This window comes from Hemiscyllium ocellatum, chromosome 2 (genome assembly GCF_020745735.1).
Source record: "Hemiscyllium ocellatum isolate sHemOce1 chromosome 2, sHemOce1.pat.X.cur, whole genome shotgun sequence".
Taxonomy (NCBI): domain Eukaryota; kingdom Metazoa; phylum Chordata; class Chondrichthyes; order Orectolobiformes; family Hemiscylliidae; genus Hemiscyllium; species Hemiscyllium ocellatum.
In genome coordinates, this window is record NC_083402.1 from 138,248,138 (window position 1) to 138,257,064 (window position 8,927).

Genomic DNA, 8,927 nt, shown 5'->3' on the forward strand with positions numbered 1-8,927 from the left:
AAATAAAACGCAACAAAGATGATGGGGTAGGTGAGGTGTTGCAGCTGTAACATGCAGGAATTGGTGGAAATCACTGTCACTCACAACAAACAAACTTGCAGTAAATGCCTGCACCTTGAGAAATTGCAGCATAGAGATGATGAATTGGAGCCTGAGCTTCAGATACTGTGGCATATCAAGGAGGGTCAGTTTTACGTGGACACATGGTTCCAGGAGAAGTCATACCCTTAGACTATGTACCATTGATTTTGTCTTGGTCAGGGACAGGAGAGTATAACTGCTATGATACAGGTGTAGGGAGCGATACGATAACAAAGCAAGAGCCTCAGCTATCATCCAGCAGCTTTGAGGTTCTAGCAGCTAGAATGATGAGAGGTTGATGAACAAGCTGACTGTGCAGGGAATCATTCAGCTAGGAGAAGATATATGTAGCTGTCATAGGGGACAGGATCATTAGGGAGATATAATGTGCTTTGCATCAAAAGATGAGTAACCAGTCTGTGTTGCTTGCCCATGCCAGAGTTATTGATACCTGGAAAGGCAAGGACTGATTAGGGATAGTCATCATGGTTTTGTGCATGGGAAATTTTGTCTCATGAACTTGATTGAGTCTTTTGAAGAAATATGAAGAAGATGGATGAAGGCAGAGTAATAGACATGATCTATAAGGACTTCAGTAAGGCGTTTGATAAGGTTCCATAAGGCAGACTGGTCAGCAAAGTTAGATCACATGGAATAGAGGGAGAACCAGCCATTCGGAAATGGAACAGACGCAAAGTTAGGTTCAGAGGGGGTGGAGGAGGATTGTTTTTCAGACAGGAGACCAGTGATAAATGGTGTGCCACAGGGATCAGTACTGGGTCCAATGCTTTTCATCACTTACATAAAGGATTTGGATGTAACATCGAAGGTATAGTTATTAAGTTTGGAGATGACACCAAAATTGGAGGTGCAGTAGACAGCAAAGAAGGTTACCTCAGATTACAACAGGACCTTGATCAGATGGGCCAATTGACCAAGGAGTGGCAGATGGAGCTTAATTATACTAAAGAGGGGTTTTGCATTTTGGAAAGCTAGATCAGAGAGCCAAAGGGCTTGTACTGCGCTGTAATGTTCTATGTTCTACAGAGCAGGACTTATACACATAATGGGAAAGTCTCGAGTCCTGTTGCTGAACAAAAATATGTTGGAGTGCAGTTTCTTAGTTCCTTGAAAGTGGAGTCCTAGATAAGCAGGATAGTGAAGAAGGTATTTGGTATGTGTGGAGGAGTTGAGAGATCATGTTGCAGCTGTACAGGACATTGGTAAGGCCACTTTTGGAACACTGTAGGCAATCTGGTCTCCCTCCTATAGGAAAGATGTTGTGAAACTTGAAAGGCTTCAGAAAAGATTTACAAGGATGTTGCCAGGATTGGAGGATTTGAGCTACAGGGAGAGGCTGAAAAAGGTGCAGCTATTTTCCCTGGAGCATCAGAGGCTGAGGGGTGATTTTATAGAGGTTTATAATCATGAGGGTCGTGAATAGGGTGAACAGCCAAGGACTTTTCTCCGGGGTGGGGGAGTCCAAAAATAAACAGCATAGGTCTAGGGTGAGAGGGGAAAGATTTAAAAGGGACATAATGGACATTTTCTTCACGCAGAGAGTGGTGCACGTATGGAAATGAGCTTCCAGGGAAACTGGTGGAGGTTGGTACATTTAAAAGATGTCTAGATGAGTATATGCATAGGTAGGTTTTAGAGGGATATGGGCCAAATGCTGGCAAATGGGACTAAATTAATTCAAGATATCTCGTCAGCAATGATGAGTTGGACTGAAGGGTCTGTTGTCATGCTATATACCTCTATGACTCTGTGACATCCTCCAGAATGGTGTTGGAAGAGGGGTGTTCAATTATTGTATTATATGTCAATACCAATGACATAGATAGAATAGAAAGAGGCAGTATGAGCAGGTTGGAGACTAAATTACCAAGCAGAAGCACAAAGGTCATCATCTCTGGATTATTACAGGTGAAGAAAAAGACAATTTAACTCAAAGAGTCTTTGGAATTCTTATTTCTAAGTGTTGAGGATGCCCCATATTTGAATATATTTAGGGCTGAGATAAATAGAATTCTGGTCTCAGCAAATTGAGGGAAATGTAGAACAGATAGGAGCTGAAGCCCAATACAGGCCTGGTCATATTGATTGGTGGAGGCCATATGGTCTTCTCCTGCTCCTGTCTCTCATGTTCTTAAGTTAATGATACACACTTTACCTTTTACAGACTAATGCTGACTCATTTTGATCACTCTATGCCTTTCCAAATTAAAGTTTCTTGTGTTGCCAGTATTGGTATTCAATAATGTCCCCATCATCAACATTAGGCTGAGTGACATTGTTTTCCTGGTTTACCCCTCTGCCTTCCTTGGTATATTAACAACTTTGCAATCCTTTAGCACCTGAATCCAATAAGGACTGAATGATTGTGACCAATGCTTCTGCTGGTTCTAACTTTCCTTCGATCAGCAAACCAGGTATTGTTTTAGTTAGTGATTTACAAACTTACAACAAAGCAAATCCTTTTTGTACCTCCTCTCTATCTCCATCCTGTCCATAAGTTCCCTCTCACTTTTAATGTAATCTTCATATCATTCACTTTCTTTATGGAGATAGATGCAAAATACTGACTTAATAATTTTGTCTTTCTGTTTCTCTTTGAAGATTTAACGTTTTGTCCTTAAAATTACCAGTTTTTTTCCCAAGCCAGCCACTTACACTATACATAAAATATTTATAAAATATGTTAGTGATCAATTTAATGTTCTCTGCCAATTTCCTCCTGTACCCTCTCTTTGTGTTTGTTTATATCACGTATATGTGAACGCACAGAATATCCTCTCATATTAACTTCTTCAATTCCCTCCCGTACTGCCCATAATTATCCGAACGTTTGTTCTTCGTGATTTTCATTAGCTTTCTTTTTTGTTTTATTTTAGCTTTTTTTTTTGTTTTCAGGGCACATTAACTTTGAATATTTTTTTCTCTTTCCCCTTCTAAAGAATATATTTCTTTTTTTTAGATTAGATTCCTTACAGTGCGGAAACAGGCCCTTCGGCCCAACAAGTCCACACCAACCCTCCGCAAAGTAACCCACCCAGACCCATTTCCCTCTCACTAATACACCTAACACTATGGCAATTTAGCATGGCCAATTCACCTGATCTGCACATCTTTGGACTGTAGGAGGAAACCGGAGCACCAGGAGGAAACCCATGCAGACACGGGGAGAATGTGCAAACTCCACACAGATAGTCACCCAAGGCTGGAATCAAACCTGGGACCCTGGTGTTGTGAGGCAGAAATGCTAACCACTGGGCCACCGTGCCACCCCTGAGCCACCGTGCCACCCCATTTATAGCTTAAAGGAAGACTGTGTTAAGATTTAATAGCACGATGCCAAGATTGGAAAACTAGGAAAGACTTGATAAGGTAGGGGTATTTTTAACATAGGAGATTGAGGGACGATTTCATCAGTTCTAGTGAAAAATCATGAAACATTAACATCTTGTTTGCTCTGAGTATTTTGATCATTTGTTTTTATATTGAATTTCCAACATGGACAGTACTTTGCTACTGCTTAATGTGAGCCTTTCAAAATGATAATTTGTACTGGACTTTGGAAAATTTGCCAATTGCTTTCCCAGTAGAGAGGTTGTCTGTAAATACTCAGTATACCTCTTCCTCCCTTTCAAACAATTATATAATGTTAGCTATACTTTAGGACAACATCTGTTGTCATAAAATATTGTAAATGATGATCACAGTCATCTCCTTTGTGCCTTTTTTTAGGAGTCTGTGGAACATTTCACCCAGACAGGAGATTTATTTTCAAAATGTTATATCATTCAATATTCCACACTCCTCCTCCTTAGCTATAATGTCTGCATTGTTTTTCTGTTTTCTGAAGAATGACATAAAGCACTTACTGAGAACCATTTTCACATTTTGGCCTCCACACACAGGTCCCAATGATCCCTAATTGGCCATATTCTTTCTTTAGTTACTCCTCTGTTCTTCATGTACTTACAAAAATATTTTTGGGCTTTCCCTAATTTTACTTGTCAATATTTCTTCATGTCTTATCTTTGCTTTCCTAATTTCCTTTCCTTTTATCCCTGTAGTCTACTCTCATTTAGGGTTTCAGTTGCATATAGCTCTCGTTACCTGAGAGATTCATTTTCTCATCTTATTCTTTTCAATTTTATCTTTGTTATCCAGGGAGGTCCACATTTTTGTTTGTCGAAACATCTGTATTTCATCCTTTAATACCTTACATTGGGCTATTCCTGATGTAACTTCAATTTGTTGTTTCAGTCTATCTTTACCAAACCAGACCTTGGTTTAAGAAAATTGAGTTTTGTCTGATTTAATTTTTATTTACTCTCTTTTACTACCTTTGTCCTTTTTCATAGCTGTCTACAGTCTGGGCATTACCATTGACCAGATACTGGCATGAATCAGCTATGTAAATACTATGGCTACAAAAGCAGGCTAGGAATTTTGTGGCAAGTGACATATTCCTGACTCCACTATGGCACACATCAGGAGTGTGATAGAATGTTATCCACTTGCCTAACGGGTGCAAATCCAACAACCTTCAAGAAGCATGGAACTATCCAGGACAAAGCTTTGTGCTCAATTGGTGCTCATCTACCATATGAAACATTTTGTCCCTCCAGTTTCCATTCGCAGCAGTGAGTACCATTTTACAAGATGCGCTGTGGCAACTCACCCAGCCTCCTTCAAGGGTAATGTCCTCTATCAGCTAAAAGTTACATGGGAGCACTGCCATTCTGTCCATAGCTTCCTTTTCCACTTTTAATGTAATCTCTCCAACCCACCATTCAGACTTGGAACTATGTCATTGTACCTTCACTGTCACTGGGTCAAAATCCTGGAACTTCCTTCACAACAGCACTGCAAGTAAAGTCATTGCTTTTTTAAGAACAATTAGAGATGAGCAATAAATACTGTCCTAGCTGGTAATATCTCTATGGACATTGATGCTGAATCTAACTGAATTATGAGTATTAACATCGAACTACCATGCAGTGGTACTTTCTCACTTGCCAGTCTCAGCAGTGTCCAGGTCATCAGAGCTGAACAGAAGTTTTAAACTCTTTAGCAGACAGGGCAGGAAAAGTCCCCGAGTTTTCTTTCCTTGAAGCATCCATTGTTTTGGTTTGAAAGCTGTCTCAGCAAGGAATGTACATGTATGGTATAATGTTTCAACATTGGTTTTATCCAGGCAGAAAATGTCCTAGGGAATGTAGTTCTACCTTTAACATTGATTCCTATAGGAAATCACGCTTCACCTTAAGTAATTTCACAAAGTAGCAATCTTCAGGAAACCAATCCTGAATTTAATTAAAGACACCATGTATTGGTAAGTGTTTATCTGTGCCCCCATCTTATCTGCTTCATTCACTATACACCTTTGTTTATTCACTTGCAGGACATGGGCATCACGGGCTGGGCCAGCATTTATTACCCATCCCTAGCTACCCTTGAGAAGGTGATGGTGAACTGCCTTCTTGAACTGCTGAAGCTCACTTGGTGTAGGTTGACCTACAATGCCCTTAGGGTGGGAATTCCAGGATTTTGACTTGCTGTTCTATATAGTAATCCCGAGTTTCTCCCTCTGTTCAATGTTATATCCGGTATGAACCTCTATTCTATATTATTGTTACCAGAATTATGCTTTGCTCTATATTATCAATGGTATTATCTACATCCTATATTATTATCCCAAGATTACCCTCTGTTCTGTATCATTAACTATAGTATTACCCTCTGACCCATATCATTATCCCCATTATTACACTCTGCCCCATATCATTTTCCCCATTGGATTTGGATGGTGCCGTCTAAGGAGTTTTGGTGGATTCCTGCAGTGCATCTCATAGATAGTAGACACCACTGCAATTGAGAATTGGCAGTCAAGGGATTGGATGTTTGTGGATGAGATGCCAATCAAGTGGGCTGCTTTGTCCTAGATGGTGTCAAGCTTCTTGAGTGTTGTTGATGTTGCACCCATCCAGGCAAGCAAGGAGTACTCCATCATGGCCTTGACTTGTGCCTTGTAGATTGTAGAGTCAGTAAGTGAATTATGCACTGTGGTATTCTTAGCCTCTGACCTGCTTTTGTAGCCAATGTATTTATATGACAAATCCATTGAGTTTCTCGTCAATAGTAACCCCCAGGATGTTGATGGTGGTGGACTCAGTGATAGTAACACCATTGAATGTCAAGGGGCAGTGGCCAGATTATCTTTTATTGATGATGACTATTACCTAGCATTTGTGTGTTGTGAATGTTATTGGAATATACATTATCATGCACATAGCTCTTCCTTTGTGGTCTTTTTTCAGATCTTTCTTTTACTTTATCCTCCACACTAACATACACAATTTCTGCTTCACATTTCTAACTTTGCTGTTATTCTAACTGAATGTTAAATTTCTCACATAAGAACATAAGAGCTAGAAGCAGGAGTAATCTGTCTGGCCCTTTGATCCTGTTCCTCCTTTCAGTAAGATCATGGCTGATCTTTTCATGGACTCAGCTCACATTACCACCCTCTCACAGTAAGCCTTAATTCCTTTACTGTTAAAAAAAATCTATCTCACCCCCTTTGCCAGGCTATCTTGACCAGACAATAACTAGACAGTTCTTGAAAAACCTGGCATACGTACTATAGTTTTTCTGGTCTGTTATCAGGGAATAAAATCTCCTAATGTTATAACTCTCCAACAGCAACAGAAATTGCTGGAAAAGTTCAGCAGATCTGTGGAGAGAAATCAGAATTAAATTTTGGATTCAGTGACACTTCTTCATGAATCAAAATATTAGACTCTATATAGGAGCAAATTATTGCAGATGCTGAAATCTGTACTGAAAACAACAAATGTTGTAGAGTCCTGCAGTGCATTATTCACCTCTTGACTCCCCAAAGCCTGTCCACCATCTACAAGGAGTGTGATGGAACATTGACCACCACCTGGATGCGTGACTTCCAACAATACTCAAGAAACTTGACACCATCCAAGACAAGAGGAGAAAGTGAGGTCTGCAGATGCTGGAGATCAGAGCTGAAAATGTGTTGCTGGAAAAGCGCAGCAGGTCAGGCAGCATCCAAGGAACAGGAAATTCAACGTTTTGGGCATAAGCCCTTCATCAGGAATCATTCCTGTTCCTTGGATGCTGCCTGACCTGCTGCGCTTTTCCAGCAACACATTTTCAGCACCATCCAAGACAAAGCAGCCTGCTTGGTTGGTACCACATCCAAACAAATATCTAGGATTAGAAACTGTTAGTTTGCTCTCTCTCTGTGAATGCTGCCTGACCTGCTGTGATCTCCAGCATTTGTTGTTTTCAGGTCAGATTGTAACTCCATTTATGTTAAACACCTCTGAACATTTTCCAACAAATTCACTTCTTTTTGCTTCTTGCCTTTTGAAGTTTCACCAACAAAAGCAGGCAACAATTTAAAAGCTTGTACTGGTGCTCAAGCAGATTTAATGCAGGAACTATATCATTTACTTTCGCCACTTGGAAATGCAGCATCATTCTTTAAGCAATACTGCCACAAACCCCTCACCTTTTCCCTTCTCTAGAACAGTTATTAATATAACCGAGAGGTAGAGCGGGGTCCTGTATGTCTGTTAGTGGCTGAGTGTATGTGTTTCTGTGTTTATATCTGACTGTGTGCAAGGTCCTGCCTGTCTATGTGTGTGTGTTTGTGTGTGTGTGCGTGGATCTCTGTGTTTATACCTGACTGTGTGCAAGGCCGTGTGTGTGTGTGTGTGTGTATCTCTGTGTTTATACCTGACTGTGTGTAAGGCCCTGTGTGTGTGTGTCTCTGTGTTTATTTCTGACTGTGTGTAAGGCCGTGTGTGTGTATCTCTATGTTTATATCTGACTGTGTGTAAGGTCCTGTGTGTGTATCTCTGTGTTTATACCTGACTGTGTGTAAGGTCCTGTGTGTGTGTGTATCTCTCTCTGTGTTTATATCTGACTGTGTGTAAGGCCCTGTGTGTGTGTGTCTCTGTGTTTATTTCTGACTGTGTGTAAGGCCGTGTGTGTGTATCTCTATGTTTATATCTGACTGTGTGTAAGGTCCTGTGTGTGTGTATCTCTGTGTTTATACCTGACTGTGTGTAAGGCCCTGTGTGTGTCTCTCTCTGTGTTTATATCGGACTGTGTGTAAGGTCCTGTGTGTGTGTATCTCTGTTTTTATACCTGACTGTGTGTAAGGTCCTGTGTGTGTGTGTGTGCATCTCGGTGTTTATACCTGACTGTCTGTAAGGTCCTGTGTGTGTATATCTCTGAGTTTATATCTGACTGTGTGTAAGGCCATGTGTGTATCTCTGTGTTTATATCTGACTCTGTGTGTGTGTGTGTGTGTTTATACCTGACTGTGTATAAGGTCCTGTGTGTGTATCATGTGTTTATATACGACTGTGTGTAAGGTCCTGTGGGTGTGTATCTCTGTGTTTACATCTAATTGTGTGTAAGGTTCTGTGTGTGTGTATCTCTGTGTTTATATCTGACTGTGTATAAGGTCCTGTGAGTGTGTATCTCTGTGTTTATATCTGACTGTGTGTAAGGCCCTGTGTGTGTGCATCTCTGTGTTTATACCTGACTGTGTGTAAGGTCCTGTGTGTGTGTGTGTGTGTCTCTGTGTTTATACTTGACTGTGTGTAAGGTCCTGTGAGTGTGTATCTCTGTGTTTATATCTGACTGTGTGTAAGGTCCTGGGTGTGTATCTCTGTGTTTATACATGACTGTGTGTAAGGGCCTGTGTTTATACCTGATTGTGTGTAAGGTCCTCTGTGTGTGTGTGTATCTCTGTGTTTATACTTGACTGTGTGTAAGGTCCTGTG